The sequence below is a fragment of the Elaeis guineensis genome, chromosome 6, assembly GCF_000442705.2.
Source record: "Elaeis guineensis isolate ETL-2024a chromosome 6, EG11, whole genome shotgun sequence".
NCBI classification, from domain to species: domain Eukaryota; kingdom Viridiplantae; phylum Streptophyta; class Magnoliopsida; order Arecales; family Arecaceae; genus Elaeis; species Elaeis guineensis.
Window position 1 is genome coordinate 64,828,280 of NC_025998.2, and position 18,198 is coordinate 64,846,477.

The following is an 18,198-nucleotide window of genomic DNA, read 5'->3' on the forward strand; positions in this document are numbered from 1 at the left end:
GCTCATACAAGGAAAAGCCAAGCTTGCTCAAATGCTCCATCAGCTCGATCATGTACAATAAATGATCAGTGACAGAGGCACCATCCCGTATTTTGATGTTGAAGATGGCACAACTAGTCTTGTACCTCTCCACATCATCGGGTGTGCCAAAGACACCTCCAACACTTGAAGCATGTCCTTTGGCTGAGTCATCTCAAATTTGCAACTGAATTCATCGCTCATGGCAGCCAGCATGATGCAGCACATCGTGGTCCAGTCACTGAGCCACTTCTGATAAGTATCTCTGACTGTTCCACATGCATTAGCAGCTGGCTCCTCAGGTGCAGGATATGTTATCACATATAGGATCTGTTCATGCTCTAGAACTATCTTCAACTTTCAGTACCAGCTACCGAAGTTGGATCCCACCAACTTATCATTGTCCAACAATGATCGGAGTGATAGGGAAGTGGCCATATCTGCACAAAGGAAAACCATAACCTAATTAGTAATTGATTCATTAAACCTAAAGATTTGGACTTTAATCAAAAGGTTTCTCCCACTATTTTATTCGAATTGGTAGCCTCTACCTCCAATTTGAGGAATTACCCTAATTTCTTAGTGGGTACTAGAATCCACTTAGACTGCACATAAGCCCAACTTTGGTTGGCTAACCCATGTACATTTAAGGGTAGGTTCATAACCAATTATTTTTCTAAATAATTTTTAGTAATTTTAGTTTTGCCCCAGTCCCTAATCAGTAGGCTTTGGCCTCCACTGAAAAGGTCTGGTTAGGTCCAACCATTAACATGACCATACTTGATCCATCTAGCCAATGAATGATTAGGCCCAACTTTGGTTGGCTAACCTAACCACCATTTAGAAAGATGCAGTCAAGAAATCATATTATGAATGATAATTTGATCAGTCGATAAGCACCAGGCCTTTGAGCCTCCAATGATTATCTAACTGATGGACCCATTATCATCCACTTAATGAGAGGCTATGATCTAGTTATTACCATAACTATTTCATTTTAAGGACCTAATAATTTTAGAGGATTTAATTGATTTAGAGGATGAGATCAGATGAACCAGCTTATCATAATCCTCCCACTAGCTTCACCAAGTCAACTTAAGGGGGACCATTAAAAGGGCTGGTCTAGAAGCACCTAAATCAGTCACACTGATTTACCTAGCTGACATGGGTCAGCTCGAATAGTCAAGTGATCCAATCAAAATATAATTTCATCAAGAGGCCAGGTAAGTTCGATCGGTGGGAGGGTCTGCCAAAACTTGCCTTAGACACCATCAGAAATAGTCAGGTAAGCAGGCTCCTAATTAAAAACCATCGGTCTGATTTACCTTAGACACCAATTGGTTTAATTAGTTTCGATTAGATCAACCTAACAGTTCATGCTAGACCACTTAGCCAAGAATCAAGTCCATTTGATTCTCATTAAAGACATAAATTTGACCAACTACAACTATTGTAATTGGTCTAGAGAATCCTTGACCTAATCTAAGACAACAATTGATTAGATTTAGTCAATTCTCTAATTAAGTCCATCTTTAATCTAACCTTAAGTCTAACCCAATTAATGGACCTAATTCTCACTAACCCATTAACCCAATGTGTTATGGTTTGTGTCTTAGGTTCTTCAATTCACAATCCTAGAACCTAATCAAAACAACTTCTTAATTTCCAATTAAGTTTTGGGCTGAGAGTTGGGGTTCGGCTTTTTGAAAATAATTTTCATGTTTGTAAAATAATTTTACAACATGGTTCTACCAATCAAGTTGCATGTTTGATTCATAATCAAGATGTAAATAAAATAAATATAAAACTATTTTAGATCTAATCTAAACAGGTTCATGTAATTGAAACAATTTCAATTTTAAACTGTATAAATTTTTCAGACAAAAATATGATGGTTCTTTGTGTAGGTTATATTAATAAAAAAATTTTATTTTAAATTTAAATATTTTTTAAATCTAATAAATCATAAATTTAATCGAGATTACATCTAACAAATTTATGATTAAAGATAGATCTACACGAACTAGGACAACCTTTGCACTGTAAGGGATAAATCTTACAGCAGGACAACCTTGCAGTTCGTGATTGATCTCAAAATTTTAATTTTAGATTTAATAATTAGATTATAAATTAGATCTAATCTAAAAAATAATCTAAGCATGTATAAATAATCATGTAATAAATAACCTAGGCTCTGATACCAATTGAAGGAATCAGATCTAGGGTTTCAGGGTTAGATCTTGAAACATTTTCAAGATCATGCAGCGAAAGACTACAATAAATCAAAATTTATTTTATAAAATTAAAAAAATTTTAGATCTAAGATCTTATTATCTGATTATTATATAGTATTAAATCAAAAATTAAAATATATAGAGAATGAACTACATGTTGATCATATCAACATGTTTCTATGCTACATCTAATGTATGTAATAAATAATAGATCAGATCTATTACGTTGCAAGTTAGATGTCCTAACCTTTCTGATCCGGGCTTGAGGATGACATTGTGAGCCACACATACATCCAACCTCTAGGAGTCATTCATATGAGCCCACGAATCTCGATCAAAAATTTTGCTCCAGAAAATCAGCATAGTATGCTAGTACTGCACTGATCCTTCTTCGATGGTTGATCAGGCACCTCCTTCTTCTTGATTTAGACTCTTCCAAAGATGAGTAGTAGGAAGAAAAGTTTCAGATCTAAGATGCTCTCAAAAAACTCAAGATGGAGGAAGAAAAGAGATGAACACAACAACCCTAGAAGAAGGCCCTCTTCTTCTTCTCTTTTCTCACTCTAGACACCCTATCTTGTGTCTATTATATCTCCACACCCCAACCTTCTTTCTCTCTGATTTTTGGATGCCCCAAAGTCTCTCTTTGATCTATTTTTCACAAAAATTTTATGAAAAAATTTATTTTATATAGAGGGATATGATAGAGTCCTTGTCTAGGTCAAATACCTCGTCAAGGTTTATCCAAACATGGCAAGATAAGGGGCACCCAACTCTTGGGCACCCCCTCCTTCTTTTTGTGCATGGACTAACAGCAAAGGGTGCCTATCAAGTGCTATAAAAGCTACAAAAATCCTAAAAAAAATTTGGATAAAATCGATGTAAAAAGGAAAGAGTTTTGGATTTCTAAAACTCTATCTCATAGAATTTGAAATCCAAACTTATTTCTACTTTGATTTGATCCACAACCATCTTCCATATAAGAAAGAAGAGAGAAAATCTTTTGGGCATGGTGAAGACCTGGGAGAGGATTTTTGTCGCACAAAATAAGAGAAAATTGGCATGAAATAAGAGAGAGGGCGTGGGGGGCTTATGTGGCGCAAGGTAGAATCCTAGTCTTACTAGGATTCTATCTTATGACTTATTTTAATTTGGTTTCTCAAATCAAATCAAACCAAAATTAGATCAACCCAATTAAAGTAAATCTTAATCCAATTAAGAATCTAATTTAATCAAACTAAATTAAATTTAAATCTATTTTAATTTTTTAATCAAATTAAAAATTAGGTTGACCCAAGTTCTAATTGAACTAGGACTAGTTTTTTCTTGTACTTGGCTTATCCAATAAACCAATTGGACTTGATCCAATCAAGTTCAAACTAAATCTAATTAAATTATATTCAATGATACTTAATCTCAGTCTATTGGCTTAATTAAACTAAGCTAATTAGCAATCAAATTGCTAATCGATCCTCCTGCAACACTTGCACTAGGTTAAATGTCAATCGTATTGATCGTTTAACCCTAGAATGATTCTTAATCATTGATCAACCATCCGATCGGCTCATGAACTCTAATGTATATAATCTCATAGGTCTAAACTTAAGCTGATAGCATAGAAATAAATTTCTATACCAATAGAAGTGACCATCTAGCAATGGTACCCAACAGTCGGATAGGTCAAATGTGTAGAACAACATCCTTAGAACCCATGCAGATATAGTTTCAATATAATTCATCTCCTTGACCAAAATGATCATAGGATACCTCAGAGTTCAACTGTCAACTCTGATCAGGGTGTCTACATTGTATTTCAAAATATCAAATCCATCTGATGGATTATCTTGGTCAAGATTTTGCTAAATTAAATACAGTGACTCATTCTTCTCCATCTCTTGGAGTGGTCAATCCCATCTCGATCACACTCTGACTTTACAAGTACTTGACTATGCCAAGAAGCCTTTCATTACTGAATTATAAATTTAGTTAGTCCAGTACCAAAGCACAGTGAGTTACTTTCAAGTCACTGAGGCGATCTCAGGTCTAAGGGACACTTATACCTATATCCCATCAGAGATATTTTCGACAGTAGAATACTCTGAAGTTGGTCATATTCAATGATGATGTACCTTTATATTTTACCTGTATGCCATACCAGTATCTCCACACTCTTTGGTTAAGAGGATAACCAACCTATATGGCCTATAGTGACCAATGCTCGATAGAAGCTGTCGTCCTTATTAATAGCCTATCATTTGGTCATGAATAATTTTAAGGACTAATCGATAATTTTTTTCTTTATCAAACTTAAATAGTCCTAAGAACTTTATCATAATAATGGAGTTCGTTAGAAGATGAAAACTTATGATGAAAATATCAAAAATATATTTTATTTATTAACAAATCAATTACAATACTTGGTTGCTCAACCATCAACCGTTTGATGATTAATTTTTGAGACATATTTCCCAACATGAGGTGTCTTATGAGTATTTTAGTCAAGGAGATGAATTATATGGAAACTATATCCGCATGGGTTCTAAGGATGTTGTTCTACACATTCGACCTATCCGATCGTCAGGTACCATTGTTAGATGGTCACTTTGATTGGTACAAAAATTTATTTCTATACTATCAACTTAGATTCGAACCTATGAGATCACACACATTAGAGTTCATGAGCCGAACGGATGGTTGATCAACGATTAAGAATCGTTCTAGGGTTAAACGATCAATACGATTGACATTTAACCTAGTGCAAGTGTTGCAGGAAGATCGATTAGCAATTTGATTGCTAATTGACTTAATTTGATTAAGCCAATGGGCTAAGATTAAGTCTAATTGAATATGATTTAATTAGATTTAGTTTGGACTTGATTGGATCAAGTCTAATTGATTTATTGGATAAGCCAAGTGCAAGAAAAAATTAGTCCTAGTTCAATTAGGACTTGGGTCAACCTAATTTTTAATTTGATTAAAAAATTAAATTAAATTTAAATTTAATTTAATCTAATTAAATTAGATTCTTAATTGGGTTAAGATCTATTTTAATTAGGTTGATTTGATTTTGGTTTGATTTGGTTTGAGAAACCAAATTTGAACAAGTCATAGATTGAATCCTAGTAAGACTAGGATTCCACCTTGCGCCACCTTAGCCCCCCATGCCCACTCTTTCTTATTTTGTGCGATGAAACCTTCTCTCCCAGGCCTTCACATATGTCCAAAGCTTTCCACTCTTTTTCTCTTATATGGAATGTGGTTGTGGACCAAGTCAAAGTAGGAATTAGTTTGGATTTCAAATTCTATGAGATAGAATTTTAGAAAATCAAAACTCTTTCCTTATGGCACTGATTTTACCTAGATTTTTTTTGAGATTTTTATGAATTTTATGGCACATATTATGCACATTTTTTTAATAGTCCATTGTAGAAAAAGAAGGAGGGGGCATCCAAGAGTTGGGCACCACTTGTCTTGCCCTGTTTGGATTTTCCTTGACTAGGTATTTGACCTAGATAAGGATTCTTCATATCTCTTTATTTAAGATAAATTTCTTCTTAAAATTTTTATGGATTATAGAGAATTGAGAGTCCTTTGGGGTGTGTGAAAATTAAGGAGAAAGAGTGTTGGGACATGGAGATATAATAGACACAAAACTAAGTGTCTGGGTTAGAGCAAAGAGAAGAAGAAGAGGGTCTTCTTCTAAGGTTGCTGAGTTCACCTCTTTCCTTCCTCCATCTATGAGTTTTCTAAGAGTGTCTCACATCTAAAACTCCTTCTCCTATTTTTCATCTTTGGAAGAGTCTAAATCAAGAAGATGGAGGCATCTGATCGATCATCGAAGAAGGATCAGCGCAGTACTAGCATATTGTGCTGATTTTCTAGATCAGAACTTCTGATCGTGATTCGTGGGCTCGTGTAGATGACTCCTAAAGGCCAGACGCATGTGCGGCTTGTAACATCATCCTCAAGCCTGGATCAACAAAGTTAGAACATCTAACTTGTAAGGTAATAGATCTGATCTTTTATATTTTATATACATTAGATGTAGTATAAAAATATGTTGATATGATCAACATATAGTTTTTGCTCTTTATATTTTAATTTTTAATTTAATGCCTGTAATAATCATGTAATAGGATCTTAGATCTAAGAATTCTCTGGTTATTGCTCTTTGAATTGATTTTGATGATTATAAAGTATTTGAGGGGGTTACTAATGATTTTAGCTTGAAAAAAGATTTATTATTTTTCAGAGGCAAAATTGTAATTTCATCAAGTCCTAACTCGAAAGCCTCAAGAGCAAGAACCAAAGATTTATGATCTATTGGAGATAATTTCAAAATTTTTGGATGTGTATTTTGAAAGAAAATCTTGTTTATAAAATTGAGTCAACCCCATAAGTGTCGATATCAAAAGGGGCTGAACGGCATGCTGATTTTTTAGCTGGCACACCTAATTGAGTCGACCCCATGAGTTGACCACTGTGCATGAATCGACCCTATGAGTCGACCTCTATTGCTATATAAGCCAAAATTATAGAACAGTCATTTTCTGTTCTATGCCATAAAAGTCGATCCCATGAGTCGACTCATGTGCATGAGTCGACCCCTGTGACGAAAAAACTCTGCAACGGCTAGTTTTCAGCTCATTTTGGCTGCATTTAATGCTCATTTAATGATCTCCAATGGCTCTAAATCTATCCAAATTACTCTCTACCATCTCTTGAAGTTATAAAAGGTACTTAAAGGAGGAAATAAAGAAGATTTTTCAAGCATTCATTTCAGTCCTAAGCAAAGAGCCCTCTTGAAGTTAAAGAAGCTTTCATTTCAAGTTCACCAACCCCTGAAGAGCTCATTCAAGTCTTCAACCACTTTGAAAAAAATCAAAAAACCTTCTTTCTTATTGTGTAAAGTGTATTTAAAATTTTATTTGCTTATTAAAGGAGCTAAATTTATATTTTCGTATGATTAACTCACATACTCTGTTTTGTCTTGATCTTTAGTTTTGAAAAGATTTCAAAACTTGGAAAGATTGGTCCGAACCTTGAATCGGATTGTATTGGATTGACTTGTATCCAAAAAATAAATGTTCTAGCTTGAGATAGCTAGAGTCAGAGGTACCGACGTTGTATTCTTGTTGAATATGATTTAGTGGATTTAAATTTCCAAGTAGGAGCTTGGGAAGTGGATGTATGTGCAAAGTTGGCACCGAACCACTATAAATCTTGTTTGTTTGTGTTATGCTTACTTGCTCTCTTTCTAAATTTTTTTATCTACTTGTATTCTTGCATCTAATTTCTATACCTTGCATAAATCACTCTCTACATATATCCTGCTCATTGTTATTTAATCCTCATAGTTCTAAATTAACGTTAAATTCTTTAAAATCCAATTCATCCCCCCTCTTGGGTTGCATAGCTAGACAACAAGTGGTATCAGATCTCGATGCTCTAGCCCTATTTTGATTTAACCATCAAAGAGCTAAAGATCTATGGCAACTTAAGTTGGTGCTTCACTAACCGAGGGGCAGTCCACAAACCGACCTCCACTTTTCAATGGATCAAACTACACCTATTGAAAAGCTCGGATAAAAATTTTTATTCAGGTACTTGACTATGATATGTAGAGTATCATAGTTAATAGACCATACACATCCACTAAGATAATTGATGGTGTAGAATCAATCAAATCTGAAAGAGAATGGGATGAGGTTGACAAGAAAATAGCTCAACTTAATGCTAAAATCATGAATATTTTATATTGTGCTTTAGATGCTAATGAGTTTAATCGTATTTCAATATGCATGTCAACTAAAGAAATATGGGATAGATTAGAAGTAACACATGAAGGCACTAATCAAGTTAAGGAATCAAAAATTAATATGCTTGTGCATAAATATGAACTCTTTAAAATAGAACATGATGAATCAATAACTGAAATATTTACTTATTTTATGGATATTATTAATGATCTAAAAAGTTTTGGTAAGTCTTACTCTAACAGCGATCTTGTGAGAAAGATTCTTAGGGCTTTACCAAGAACGTGGGAGACCAAAATGACCATAATCTAAGAAGTCAAAGATCTGAATATTTTATCCTTGGAGGAGCTTCTAGGATTACTAATGACATATGAGCTAAGCATGAAACTACATCAAGAAGAAGATGTCAAGAAGAAGAGGACAATCATCCTCAAGTCCACTACTCAACTCGATGAGGAATCCGAAGAAACTAAAAATGAAGAGTAAGATGAAGAAATGGCCCTCATCATTAGAAAGTTTAAAAGATTCTTGAAGAAAAAAAGACAAAGGATGAGAAAGAGGCCACCTACAAAAGGAGAACATAGCAAAGAGAAGGATAAGGAGTAACCCCTTATTTGTTACAAATATAAGAGCCAGGGTACTTCAGATCTGAATGTTCATAACTTAAGAAGGGCTCCAAGAAGTACAAGAAAAAGACTATGATGGCTACTTGCAGTGATAGTGATGAGTCAAGCTCCGAAGAAGAAGATTCATATGAGCAAGCCAACTTGTACCTTATGGCACATAAAAATGAGATAAACACTGAAACTCCTGATGACTTTACTTTCGAAGAACTTCAAGAAGTATTTTATGATCTAGTTGATGATTTAAAGAAGTTAGAAGTAAAGAATAAAGAATTAAAATCAAAGAATCAATCTTTACTAAAAGAAAATGAAATAATTTCAAATGAAAAATTGATCTTGATACAAAAAAATCTAAACTTAAAAAATAAAATTACTAAGTTAAAATCTATGATAGAAAAATTTACTCTTAGTTCAACTAAACTTCAAATGATACTTGATAGTCAAAAGGCCGTTTATGATAAAGCCGGTCTTGGCTACAATCCTTTAAAGAAATAAAAATTCTTAAAAAATATCTATGCGAACTCATCAAGCAATAAGTTTTCAAATACTACTTGCTTTAAATGTGGTAAAGTAGGACACAAATCTTATATTTATTTCTCTAACAAATTTGAAAATTCTAATGTGAAAAAAATATGGGTTCCAAAAGAAACCACTGTAACAAACCAAAAAGGACCCAAGAAAGTTTGGGTACCTAAAGTGAAAACTTGATTTTTGCATTCAGGTGTGTCTTGCATCCCAAGGAACAAATCAAAAATGGTATCTTGATTATGGGTGCTCAAGACACATGATCGATGATGAATTTTAATTCATCACACTTGATGCAAAAGATGGAGGGATGATCTCTTTTGGAGACAATAGCAAAGAAAAAATTATCGATATAGGTAACATTGGTATCACTCTCTCCAAGTATATTGAAAATATTTTGTTAGTAGATGGTTTGAAACATAATCTATTGAGCATTAGTCAATTCTGTGACAAAACGTATAAAGTCATTTTTGAATCTTCATTATACATAGTGACTAGTCCCAATGAAGAAGATATTAAATTTATTGGGTATAGACATGGTAATATTTATATGATAGATTTGAATGATCTTTCCAAGATAAACATGTAATGCCTAGTAGCCTTGAATGCCAAAATTAATGAGACTAGTTGGCTTTAGCACCGTAGGCTTGCACATATTAGCATGCATTCACTTTCAAAACTTATTAAAAAGGAATTGGTTATCGATTTACTTAAATTAAATTTTAAAAAGAATAGAATTTGTGATGCATATCAACTAGGTAAATAACAAAAGTATCATTCAAATCTAAAAATATTGTTTCAACTTCTAGGCCATTAGAATTAATGCACATGGATTTATTTGGACCCACAAGAACTACTAGTCTGGGTGGAAAATGATATGACTTTATAATTATTGATGATTTCTCTCATTTTACATGGGTTTTTTTTTTAGCACATAAGGATGAAACTTTTCATGTGTTCTCAAAATTTTATTGAAAAATTTCTAATGAAAAAGATTTTTCAATTCAACATATTCAGAGTGATCATAGAACCGAATTTGAAAATCAAGATTTTGAAAAATTTTGTGATGAAAAAGATATTGATCATAACTTTTCAGCATCTAGAATATCCCAACAAAATGGGGTAGTAGAAAGAAAAAATAGGACCATTGAAGAAATGGCCCGTACCATACTATGTGAAAGCAACCTCCTAAGATACTTTTAGATGGAAGCAATTAACACGATATGTTACATATTAAATCATACTTTAATTAGATCAATACTAAAGAAAATACCTTATGAGCTTTGAAAAGGAAGAAAATCAAATATTGTATATTTACACATTTTTGGTTGTCGATGTTTTGTTTTGAACAATGGTAAAGAAAGATTAAAAAAATTTGATGTAAAATCTGATGAAGCTATTTTTCTTGGTTATTCCTCTTCTAGCAAAGTTTTTAGAGTTTTCAACAAAAGAACTTTAGTAGTAGAGGAGTCAATACATGTTGTTTTTGATGAAACTAATGATCTTCTCTCAAGAAAGAATGAAGGTATTAATAATGCAAATTCTCTTATAGAAGGGATGAAGAAGCTCATCTTAAAAGACTCAACAATTCAAAATAAAGAAGAACATGAAAACAAACAGGATGATGAAGGTGAAGAACAACAAAAATAACCTCAAGGTATAAATAATCTACCTAAAGAATGGAGGTATGATCACAATCATCTCAAAAAACTAATAATTGGTGATATTACACATAGAGTAAGAATTCATTCTTCACTTAGAGATGCATACAATCATTTTGCATTTATTTTTCATCTTGAACCTAAAATTATAGATGAAGCTGACAAAGATTATAATTAGATAAATGCAATGCAAGAAGAACTTAATCAATTTGAAAGAAATAATGTATGGACTTTAGTATCAAGATCTAAAAATTATCCAGTAATTGGCACAAAATAGATATATATAAATAAACTAGATGAATATAAAAATATAATTAGGAATAAAGCAAGATTGATTGCAAAGGGTTATAATCAAGAAGAGAGAATTGATTTTGATGAGACTTTTGCACCTATTGCTAGATTAGAAGTAATTAGGCTTTTACTTGCATATGCATGCTTTATGAATTTTAAATTATTCCAAATGGATGTCAAAAGTGCTTTTCTAGATGGTTATATTACTGAAGAAGTCTTTGTAGAACAACCCTTCGATTTTGAAAATCATGCTTTTTCTAATCATGTTTTTAAATTAAATAAAGCTCTATATGGTTTAAAGCAAGCACCTAGGGCTTGGTATGAAAGGTTAAGTAAATTCTTGCTGAAGAATGATTTTTCAAAAAAAAATGTAGATACAACCTTTTTCATTAAAAAAAATCACAATGATATTTTAGTTATACAAATATATGTTGATGATATTATTTTTAGATCTACTAATGAAACTCTTTGTCAAGATTTTGCAAAGCTCATGCAGAGAGAGTTCGAGATGAGCATGATGGGAGAACTTACATTCTTCCTCGGACTCCAAATCAAACAAACAAAGGAAGGGATCTCCATCACCCAAAGCAAGTACACAAGAGAACTACTCAAAAGATTTGGAATGGAGAGCTCCAAAGCAATTGGTGCACCCATGAGCCCATCATGTAAGCTTGACAAGGATGAAGGAGGTAAAAATGTAGACTCAAAATTTTATAAAGGGATGATTGGTTCTTTATTATATTTAACTGCTAGTAGACAGATATTATGTTTAGTATTTATTTATGTACTCGCTTTCAATCAAATTCAAAAGAATCATACTTAAATGCAGTTAAAAAAATTCTTAAATATTTAAAAGGACATAAACTCTAGAATTATGATATTCTAAGGACTTAATAGGATATTCAGATATCGATTTTGCTGCATATAAATTAGATAGAAAAAGTACTAGTGGAATTTGTCAATTTTTTGGAGTTAACTTAATCTCTTAGTTTAGTAAGAAGCAAAACTCGGTAGCACTATCTACAGTCGAGGATGAATACATTGCAGCCGGAAGTTGTTGTGCTCAGATCTTGTGGATTAAACAATAACTTGAGGATTTTGGTATCAAACTCAATAAAACTCCCATAAGATGTGATAACATTAGTGCTATTAATCTAACTAAAAATTCAATTCAGCACTCTAGATCAAAACATATTAAAATTAGACATCATTTCATAAGAGAACATATCCAAAATAATAATATAATTCTTGATTATGTGTGCACTGAAAAATAATTGACTGACATCTTTACCAAGGACTTAAGTGAAGATAGATTCTGTGAAATTAAGAGAGAACTAGGAATCCTTGATTCATCAGCTTAAGTATCTCTCTGATTCTAAGTTTTTAATGCCAAAAATTCATTGAACCAAATTTGTTGAGCTCAATTCTCATCTTTTCTTTTTCTTAAGACCTCAAAAGCTCAAAACTATCCTTCACATGATCAATCTCTGGGTAAACACCCTTCTCTCAAAGTTTTAAATTTTTTCGAAATTTTTCCATCATTCTTTTTAATTTTTTCGTGCCATGAGTTGACCCCCAGGGTCGACCCTAGGGTAAACTTATAATTTTTGTTAAAATCCTTCGGGCGCTCTCTTTTTAATAGAAAATTTTTCATTGAGCCGACTCTTACCCTTCTTCTTTTTTCTCCCACCGAATGAAAGCTCTCCCTCTCTTCTCTCTTAAATCGAAGGTTTCTCTCAAAATCCCTCTTTCCACCAATCTTCACCCTTCAAATCGCCCATTAAGGAACTAACTTCCTCTCCTCTTTCTTCCTTGTTTGGGTAGTTTGAGCTTGCCCTAGATTCAACCTCTCTTCTCCAAATCGATGATTTACCTCCTCAAAATCTTTGCTTTTTCTTCTAAAATCCTTTCCTCTCTACCTCTCATTTAGTCTCCTAAGCTCCTTGCAAGTCTCTTTTGTTCAAATGGCTCCCAAAATGAAGCTACCACAAAGAAAAAAATCTGTTCGCGGGTTGGAAGAGAGTGTGCGCAGAAAAAGAATAACAGTCGAGCCCTCTCCTGCTCCAATCCCAGCTCCAGGTCCTGCTTCAGCTTTTACACAGTCTCCAATCAATCCAAGCAAGGTACCTCTCTCTGATCGAAAAATAAAATTCGGGAAGAATACAGATTTCAAATTTTTTGAAAAAGAAGGATTTTTTATTGGATCAAAGATTAAAAATCTAGGATGGGAGTTTTACTGTCTATTGAAAGAAAATACTTATGTTGATTTGGTCAGAAAATTTTATTTGAACTTAAGTTACTTCAATGGAACAGTAAAGTCTATAGTGAAAGGTGTTGATATTATTCTTGATCCATTGCATTTGAGATAAATCCTGTACTTGCCTTGTGAAGGCTATACTAATATGGAGCTCCCAATCAAAGAAGAAGGAATTAATGTTATCTTAGGAAGAACTTTTACTGAAAGTTTAAATAGATTAGAAGCCAAGATACTTTCAGTGGAAATAAGGCTTTTGCATCACATGGTGACTAAACTCTTTATCCCTAGGAGTGGTAGGCATGACCTCTTATCTGGTAGGGATATATGCATCATGTACCATGTAATCACCGAGACCCCCTTGAACCTTCCTATTCTGATGATTGAGACTATGAGAGAGATCCTAAATAGGTCTAAGACTCACTTGCCTTTTGGTATGGCACTCATCCTGATCTTTAGGAGGTTCGAAGTCAGTTTTGAGGGGCAGACAGTTGTTGAATTTTCTCATTCTGACACCATCAACCGCCACACACTGCACCGCATGGATTTTTCAAAGACTGATGGTGGTTGGTCAAAGGGTGTTGAGGAGAGAGCAGAGGAGGAGAGACTGTCTTCACCTCTTCGTGATCACAGAGCATCTTTTGATATTCAGTTCATGTCTGATCACAAGGCTGATCCCTCAGTGTCAGTGAGGAGGCATACTTCAGTTCTACAGTCAGGGAGCAAGGTACATCCTTCAGAGTTTAGACTTGCAGATGATCAGATTGAATTGATGTCCTAGCGTGTTGCCTTCATTTTATTTCAGCAGTTTGTCACTTTAGTTTTTGCTCAGAGGTCGACATCTCAGGATGACTCAGATCAGACTTTGATCCCTCATATCTCTATTATTTTTCAGATGCTCACAGCTCAGTTCGTATGACTTGAGGAGCTTGAGGGATGTGTTCTGAGACTAACGGATAGAGTTCTAAATTTACAGAGGCAAGTATTAGCCTTAGCCCATCTCCAGCTGCATGAGGACATCACAGAGGTCTCCAACCTGTCTGCAGAGGCAGCTAGACTTCAGAGAGTTTTGGAGGGTGGATTTGACTTTTTGAAGAGAGGGATCAGGGACTCCAGTGAGGCTGTCTCTACTCAGTTTGGTACCCTGATGCAGTCTGTGTCAAAAGCTTTGGATCTTCTGGATACCGTCAGACTTTCTCTTCTAGCACAGTCCATATCTTCCCCGGCTCCAGGACCTTCTTGCCCCTCTACTCATGTCGATACTTCTACCCGTGATCGAGGCAGATGTGGTCGAGATCATACCCATAGATTTGATCCTACATCACCTCATCATATCTCTGACTCTTCTAATTTTGATACCTCCAACCATGATATATATTAGATCTAGAATAGTTAGTCTTTTATGTCTAGGATCTATCTTGTGGCCTTTATATTTGTTGGCTGATTGACTCTTGGATAGTTATTATCCATGACTTTTATATTTTGAGTTGACTCATATGTATTGAGACACCTATGTATTCAGTCATATTTTGGATATATATATTTATATGCTTTGAATTTCAATGAATGTTTATGATTGGATCAATTGAATTATCTTAATTATAAGATATAAAAAATAACTCATATTTGTGCTATGAAATATTATGAATAGCAATATCTTCTATATGAGCAAATTGATATGTCCTTTATGATTGTTATAATGAGGGAGAGTCGAGAAATAAACAATCAAAAAAGAGGAGTAAAGAAATAAAATATGGTATCAAAAAGGAGGAGTAGAGAAAATATGTCCTTTATGTTATCTTTTTTTTTCTCTTCAAAATCTCTTAAGATCTTAATTAATGCTGTCAAAAAAAGAGAGTAAAGAATTAAAAATCGAGATCGAGTAATAAGCAATAGAGAAATAGAATAGAGAGTAATAAGCAAAATTGTCAAAGCAAATGTGTCATCAAAGAATCAAAATTGTTAGTAATTTTTAATTTAATTTTCAAAGCAAATGATCTTATAAGTAAATTTTAAATTGATCTTCAAACTACTCATGATGCATTTCATTCAAATAACTGGCTATGATGTTTAAGTGATGCATCTTCATAAATTTGAAATTCATGTTCAATGCTTTATATATGTTATACTTTGCTTTTACTCAAGTATTTTGTCATCATCAAAAAAGAAGAGATTGTTACTCCTTGAATTGATTTTGATAATTATAAAATATTTGAGAGGGTTACTAATAATTTTGGCTTAAAAAAAAAATTATTATTTTTCAGGAGCAAAATCGTAATTTCATCAAGTCCTAACTCGAAAGCCTCAAGAGCAAGAATAGAAGATTTATGATCTATTGAAGGTAATTTCAAAATTTTTGGATGTGTATTTTGAAAGAAAATCATATTTATAAAATTGAGTCGACCCCATGAGTCGACTCATGTCAAAAGGGGCTGAACGGTATGCTAATTTTTTGGCTAGCACATCTAATTGAGTCGACCCCATGAGTCGATCTCTGTGTATGAGTCGACCCTATGAGTCGACCTCTGTTGCTGTGTACGTCAAAATTACAGAACAGTCATTTTCTGTTCTGTGTCATAGAAGTCGACCCCATGAGTCGACTCATATGCATGAGTCGACTCTATGAGTCGACTCATGTGCATGAGTCGATCGTATGAGTCGACTCATGTGTATGAGTCGACCCTATGAGTCGACCCCTGTGATGAAAAAACTCTGCAACGATTAGTTTTCAACTCATTTTGGCTACATTTAATGCTCATTTAATATCTCCAACGGCTCTAAATCTACCCAGATTACTCTCTACTATCTCTTGAAGTTATAAAAGATACTTAAAAGAGGGAATAAAGAAGATTTTTCAAGCATTCATTTCAGCCCTAAGCAAAGAGCCCTCTTGAAGTTAAAGAAGCTTTCATTTCAAATTCACCAACCCCTCAAGAGCTCATTCAAGTCTTCAACTACCTTGAGGAAAATCAGAAAAGCTTCCTTCTTATTGTGTAAAGTGCATTTAAAGTTTTATATGCTCATTAAAGGAGCTAAATTTGTATTTTCATGTGATTAACTCACATACTCTGTTTTGTCTTGATCTTTAGTTTTGGAAGGATTCCAAAACTTGAAAAGGTTGGTCCGAACTTTGAATCGGATTGTATTGGATTGGCTTGTACTCGAGAAACAAGTGTTCTAGCTTGGGATAGCTAGAGTCAGAGGTACCGATGTTGTATTCTTATTGAATACAATTTAGTAGATTTGAATTTTCAAGTAGGAGCTTGGGGAGTGGATGTAGGTGCAAGGTTGGCACCGAACTACTATAAATTTTATTTGTTTGTATTGTGCTTACTTGCTTTCTTTCTAAATTTCTTTATCTACTTGCATTCTTGCATCTAATTTCTACACCTTACTTAAATCACTCTCTACATATATCCTGCTTATTATTATTTAATTCTTATAGTTCTAAATTAACGTTAAATTCTTTAAAAACCCAATTCACCCCCCCCCCTCTTGGGTTGCATAGCTGGGCAACACTAGTTTTATAAGATAAATTTGATTTATTTTAGTCTTCTGCTGTCTGATCTTGAAAAAATTTCAAGATCTAACTCTGAAACCCTAGATCTGGTTCCTTCAATTAGTTGGGTTGGTGGATGAGTCTCTATCACCGACGGCTGTGCCTGGCTGTCAATTTGGCTTCCTGCCTGATGAGAGGTGGCGGCATTGGAGAGACGAGATGAAACTCGCTTTGGTGGTATAATGTAAAGATATAGCTTTCTTCTATCTATTACTGCTCGTTTTTGTTAAAGTCGAAAGATGGATGACTAGACCTTGCGCAGTGGTGCCGAAGTGATCTGCAAAACAAGTCCAAACCGAAGGTTTTCACTCCGATGAGGACTCTCCGATTCTAAAGTCAAATTTCAGAGAACAAAGAGAGCAGCAACGAATTCTCTGAGTGGGATTGCTTACTTGAGTCCTTGGGGCTTTAGTTTTTTATAGAGGATGTGGTTGGATAACTGCAAGAACGTGCAATTCCAGGATTATCGAGTTGTTGGACATATTGTTACGTGCAATTATGGATGGGATATTCTAGCCCTTATCTATTCCTGCAAACTTATCTACTCCTGTGAGAACATGGGGAGTTGGTTACCTCCGAGCATATCCATAGGATGGATAGCTATGACACGTGTTAGGGAACTGGCTGGCCAAGGCAACGGAGGGAGTTCACATGCCAGATAGACCGCACAACTGATTGGATAAAAATAGATCTGCTCCATATACCTCAATTCGGTGTTTGAGTCGGCAACTACGAAGATAGCTCAGTAATCGAGGCATCAATGATAGTACAATGATCTGAGGTATCTACGATACCATCGTAACAAATGTTATGTTTCAAAAATACATGCCTACATGATTTGCATCTTATATAGAAGTTCAAAATCTTGGCTAGTCAATAACAAATTAAATTAAAACTGATATCATAATTTTATTTTTTCTAAAAAATAAAATATCACTATTTATGCAGAGGCTTCCTTTAGTTTTCAATTTATTTCTAACTACAAGAACATTTAGTACTTCCTTTGTTGTTATATGTACTTTTTATTTTTATTTAATAATTATATTATATAGCAATATTTCAATTTTATTCCTGATTTTAGTTATCTAAATTCTATTCTTAGAATTTAATATTAATTTATTTTATTTCTTCCTACATTAACATTTTTTTTTATTGGTCATGTACTATAGATGATGAAGTCCCTGCATCTAATTAAATGATTTTTCTTGTTTTGAAAAGGGAGCCGGTTGCCCAAGTTCACCTTTTCGCTCAATCTGCATGGAGTGGTGTATTGCACC